The sequence below is a fragment of the Stomoxys calcitrans genome, chromosome 3, assembly GCF_963082655.1.
Source record: "Stomoxys calcitrans chromosome 3, idStoCalc2.1, whole genome shotgun sequence".
In the NCBI taxonomy this organism is placed as follows: domain Eukaryota; kingdom Metazoa; phylum Arthropoda; class Insecta; order Diptera; family Muscidae; genus Stomoxys; species Stomoxys calcitrans.
Window position 1 is genome coordinate 277,794 of NC_081554.1, and position 6,611 is coordinate 284,404.

A 6,611-nucleotide genomic window follows, 5' to 3' on the forward strand; every position below is an offset into this window, starting at 1 on the left:
GTAATCTCCTTTAGGAGAAATAACGCAAAGAAACTCGATTTATATCTGAATTATTTGAAGAAATCAATAAGTATTATGATTGGGGTTTATTGTGCCTCATAAAGTCATATATGAGAGTTATATTTATAGGTCGATTATGGATTTTAACCTAACTCCAGTTGAGTTGCCAACAGGCGAATTTGTTCTAGAAAGATCCATTTCTGCATTGAATCTCAAATTTTTTGTTCCTATCCGCATCAATTTGGCCTTAGTTATGATTATTTTCAGGCGTACATTGGCCGCGTTTTCGTTCAATCGTTCCAATTTTGTTTTTATGTGCTCAAAGCAATGCGCAATGAGGCAAATATCATTCGCGTAATCAGGGTCTCGCAGAAAGTCGTTTATACCCCAGCGAATGCCATAGGGTGCATCAGCGTTTGTCGCTTCTAAGGCGGAACTTACTAAAATTAAAAATAGCGTCGGCGATAGGATGCACCATTGCTTCACTTCTTTATTGAACTCGAAAGGACAGCTCTCTTTTCCATTGAAACGGACTGTAGCTTATGCATTCCTATACTGCTCCGTAACTAGCGTCACGATCTTCCCACGGATACCCTTATTCAACAGCGTGATCCACATTGAACTTCGCAAAACTGTGTCAAAAGCACGCTCGAAGACGATGAATAAAAGGTATAGGTGCGGATGTGGCGTTGTTGTATAGGGGTTGATGTGGTCCGAACAAGAACGCCCTGGCCGAAAGCCCTTCTTGTTCATTCCTCAAAATGCTGTCCAGTGCATGTGAAATATGCTTCAGAAGAAGTCTTGCCATCACTTTGTTTATTGCGTTTAGCTATGTAATCCCCCTCCAGTTTTCGCACTAGGTGATATTACCCTTCTTTGAGATTGGGACCAGAATCCCCTTCTGCCATTCTGAGGGAACAGCGTTTGTATCCCAGGACTCTCTCATTATTGGGGTGATGGCTTGGGTGTGCCTCACACCGCAACAATTCGGCAGGTACGTTGTCAGGACCGGCTGATTTGTTGTTATTGAGTGAGGCCAAAATGGCCTAAATTTTTTCTCAGGTGGGTAATATATACCGTCATGGGTTTCGGCGCACAGGGGGATTGAGATGGTTGGAGCTTACGTCCTCGGTTGCTGGTTTTCAAAGCTGAAAAATCCGCGCCATCGCTCTAATCGTTGTTCGGGTGTTATTAGTTCCGATCTGTCCCCATTTTTTATTATTGCCGTTGGCCTTATATTGTTGCAGCTCATTTCATTTATTGACTCGTAAACCAGAATACTCTTTGCCACACTGTATATCTATTCATGGACCTATCTATGTGGAATTTTGTATGAGTCATTAAGGGCATACGTATACTATACGTACCAAATTTCAGCCAAAATCATTTAAATTTAAAGGGACCCCAAAATCAAATGGGGAAATGGGTCTATTGATGGGGGGCTATATAAAGGGTGATTTTTTTGAGGTTAGGATTTTCATGCATTAGTATTTGACAGATCACGTGGGATTTCAGACATGGTGTCAAAGAGAAAGATGCTCAGTATGCTTTGACATTTCATCATGAATAGACTTACTAACGAGCAACGCTTGCAAATCATTGAATTTTATTACCAAAATCAGTGTTTGGTTCGAAATGTGTTCAAATTTTGACAAATTTTGTTCAGCGATGAGGCTCATTTCTGGTTGAATGGCTACGTAAATAAGCAAAATTGCCGCATTTGGAGTGAAGAGCAACCAGAAGCCGTTCAAGAACTGCCCATGCATGCATTGTACGCTGGTGGAATCATTGGACCGTATTTTTTCAAAGATGCTGTTGGACGCAACGTTACGGTGAATGAACACATTTCGAACCGAACACTGATTTTGGTAATAAAATTCAATGATTTGCAAGCGTTGCTCGTTAGTAAGTCTATTCATGATGAAATGTCAAAGCATACTGAGCATCTTTCTCTTTGACACCATGTCTGAAATCCCACGTGATCTGTCAAATACTAATGCATGAAAATCCTAACCTCAAAAAAATCACCCTTTATATTTATGGAACTATATACGCGGCATTATGTGTGCGTATTGGATGACATTAACGTACTTCACCTACCCAATCGGATGAACATGAAGGCTTTTATGGGCTCAGGAAGTTAAATTGAAGGACCGCTTTATCTAAATATTAAGCGATGTGGCCCATATGGAATCCCAACGTACAACATTTCAATCAAATATAATTTTATTCATAGTCTCCACAGATGGACGAACGAACATGGATAGATGGTCTAAGACTGTTAAGATGATCAGGAATGGAATCGGTATTTCCAAAAGATATTGAATGACTAGATTAGTATTCAATTACCCTCCACCCCCATAGGGCGGTGGATAAACCAATCAGTTTATAACATTCAAATCAAATGGATTGCAATTCGAAATGTTGGGACGTATTAAAAATTTTGAAATATGCTACAGATTTGTTAGATGCCGCCGTTTTCATCTTTTGCCTGTGAGAATTTACCTTCAGGATAGCTTGCAATACTAAGCATGGCGAAGCTTACGGTTAGATACTTATGTATGTATGTATGTGTACATAGTTCATTGAGCATGGCCGGTTTTACTTTTATGTGTTAACTTCACCACCGGACCATTTTCATTTTATCATGTTGCAAACTGCAGTTTCGCTTTCATTCCTTTTTGTGGGTGATCCTGAGAGCTATGCCAGAGTTAAGTCTAAAACGTTGGTTCGCTCCGTTTGTTAAGTAGATTTGAGCTCTGCTTGGTTTTTGGAACTGTCGGTGAGCGTGGTGATTAGATTCGCCTCTCCTGGTTCAAAACCAGCCTGAAAATGAAACCGAAATTACAGTCGTTGGTTATACGAGTACATATCATGCATCGATGTACTCGTGTGCCCGGATTCATGTTGGAATGGGTGCTTGTTTGGGTGATGCATTTACTAACATATGTCTGCATATATGTGGCACGTACGTGCATACTCTCATATCGGAATGTATGTCTCTGGCTTGGTGTTTTAATGGGTTTAACATGACGGTCGCAGTGCCCCAAACAAAAGCACTCAGTCAACTCGTTCGCCGTGTCGTTCTGTCCGACACAAGATTCGGCTAAGTCGACAGCATTAGCATTTCTATACTTCGCATTTCATAGCGATTTGCTGCTGGTCTGCATAAGTCGCACCGATGTCAGAGCCTATACTCAATATTTCGCAATCCCAGTAGTCCAAGTGTTCAGAAAAAGAAAAAAAATTGAATTACAATTAATAGTACATGGAGAACACATTTCCGCATAGTTTTATCATTGCTTAAAAACTGTATTCGTGAAAAACTTCTATTTTACATTTCTTGAAGACATTTATACAATAAATTCACGTTCTCCTTAAAACCTGGGTCCGAAGTATTTTAAAAATGATTTTAATATTAAATCGATGCGAAATATTTCCAATTGTATATATATATATATATATATATATTCAATTAGTCGCCAAGGACATTTTGTGATATATTTGGTTGATTGTGACTATGGAATATGACTCTTCCGCATTAACGCTTCTTCACTTTCTCGCTCTTCAGTAAAAGTAGATTTTTTAATTTTCGTCATTGCAATAACTGTAAAAAATTTGATTGATCTTGGATCTTTCACAAATGTCCCAATAAAACCTCTGATTATTTGGTCGGTTTTGATTACTAGTCCTTGTAGTTTTGGACATGTATATAGCAACATTGCTCATAATGCTGAGAGGTGAAGTGACTCAATAAAGGAATATTTTTGGATCCTTCTGCAAAAACAAGGGTTACTTTCACTTTAAAGGTCGTCCCGGTAGCTAAGTTGGTAGCGTGCTCGTATTACCAGTGCGGGAATCGTACATTCGATTCCCACCAGAGGCATGGTCTGGCGCTACTGTGGTATCACAATGGACTAAAATAGTCTCAGTGAGCCTCTTTAGGAAAAACAAGTAAAAGCGTGCTAAGTTCGGCCGGGCCGAATCTTATATACCCTCCACCATGGATCGCATTTGTCGAGTTCTTTTTCCGGCATCTCTTCTTAGGCAAAAAAGGATATAAGAAAAGAGTTGCTCTGCTATTAAAACGATATCAAGATATGGTCCGGTTCGAAAACAATTAAATTATATGTTGGAGACCTGTGTAAAATTTCAGCCAATTCGTATAAGAATTGCGCCCGTTGGGGCTCACGAAGTAAAATAGAGAGAACGATTTATATGGGATCTGTATCGGGCTATAGACCGATTCAGACCATAATAAACACGTTTGTTGATGGTCATGAGAGGATCCATCGTACAAAATTTCAGGCATATCGGATAATAATTGCGACCTCTAGGGGTCAAGAAGTCAAGATCCCAGATCGGCAATTATTTATATGGCAGCTATATCAGGTTATGAACCGATTTGAACCTTATTTGACACAGTTGTTGAAAGTAAAAATAAAATACGTCATGCAAAATTTCAGCCAAATCGGATAGGAATTGCGCCCTCTAGAAGCTCAAGAAGTCAAATCCCCAGATCTGTTTATATGACAGCTTTATCAGGTTATGAACCGATTTGAACCTTATTTGACACAGTTGTTGGATATCATAACGAAATACTTCGTGCAAAAATTCAAATCGGATAAGAATCGTGCCCTCTAGAGGCTCAAGAAGTCAAGACCCAAGATCGGTTTATATGGCAGCTATATCAGGTTATGGACCGATTTGAACCATACTTGGCACAGTTGTTGGGTATCATAACAAAACACGTCGTGCGAAATTCCATTCCAATCGGATAAGAATTGCGCCCTCTAGATGGTCAAGAAGTCAAGACCCAAGATCGGTTTATATGGCAGCTATATCAGGTTATGGACCGATTTGAACCATACTTGGCACTGTTGTTGGATATAATAACAAAACACGTCGTGCAAAATTTCATTTCAATCGGATAAGAATTGCGCACTCTAGAGGCTCAAGAAGTCAAGACCCAAGATCGGTTTATATGGCAGCTATATCAGGTTATGGACCGATTTGAACTATACTTGGCACAGTTGTTGGATATCATAGCAAAACACGTCATGCAAAACTTCATCCGAATCGGATAAGAATTGCGCACTCTAGAGGCTCAAGAAGTCAAGACCCAAGATCGGTTTATATGGCAGCTATATCAAAACATGGACCGATATGGCCCATTTACAATACCAATCGACCTACACTAATAAGAAGTATTTGTGCAAAATTTCAAGCGGCTAGCTTTACTCCTTCGGAAGTTAGCGTGCTTTCGACAGACAGACGGACGGACGGACAGACGGACGGACATGGCTAGATCGACATAAAATGTCACGACGATCAAGAATATATATATACGGACGGACAGACGGACAGACATGGCTAGATCGACATAAAATGTCACGACGACCAAGAATATATATACTTTATGGGGTCTCAGACGAATATTTCGAGTAGTTACAAACAGAATGACGAAATTAGTATACCCCCCATCTTATGGTGGAGGGTATAAAGACTGCCACTGTGGTTCCGGGTAGGCCTACTGGGATCATCCTGAACATATGTTGGTACTCACACAAATACTTCTGATCTATCTACTCCCTCGTATACATTGCACGGGCTAACAGTATCAAATGTGTTTTATGGGGTTCATTCGAGCCCCAAACAAACCAAGCGAGTCACCACCACGACGACACCCCCTTTTCAAGCGAAGATTAAAACCATTTATCTAACAACTGCAACATTAACCACACGAACATTCGACGAAGTAGAGGGGAGATGCAAAAATGTGAGTCCATGGTGAGTCGTACCGATAGCGATTTGTTTTCTATTACTTGCTTGACTTGGAACTTTTTGTTTTTTACTTTGCTTGCTCTCACAAGCTTGTCATTCAGTCTCTGGCTACCACCAATGGTCGACATGATCATGCACCCAACACAGGGTGGATCGAATGGTTTTTATTTTTCGCGATTGCACAATAAAAAATTATAGTTATTTTTTTTTTTTTTTTTTGATTAAAACTGCTCCAATTTCAAAAATATTTAAGCAATCGCAGTTTTTGAAAAAGATAAATGAAAAATTTTTAATTAAAAAAAGTTCTATTCAAATAAAAAAAGGTTGAAAATTTTAAAATTTTTAGTTAATTTTTTAGCTGTAGATCAGATTGAAAGCGATTAAAAGATTGGTATTTGTTAAAATTTCTTTCTTCTTTCTTTTTCTCAAAAAATGTTATAATTACTCTTTAAATACAAAGCATTGAACAAAATGGTATACAGCCGGACAATATCCTGCAGTGGAATATCAATTTTGACAAATCTTTTAAAGCAGAACCAACTTTTTGTGGTTCGTATTCTCTATTTAAATTTAAAAATTTAGATTCACGCATTGAAATGTTCTAACAAATTTGTGATTGTTAGGAGAAGTTAAAATTTTCAAACACGTTTTTAGTTAAAAACGTTTTAAATAAAAAAAAAAAAAAATTATTGAATCTATTATGTTTTTATTGAATAAATTTGTATCTTCAATTTTTCATTGAAAATTTTTTTCTGTATGATATAAAAATAAAAACAAATTTATTCGAAATTTTTTGAAAAATGCTAAAATATTATTTTGACTTGAAC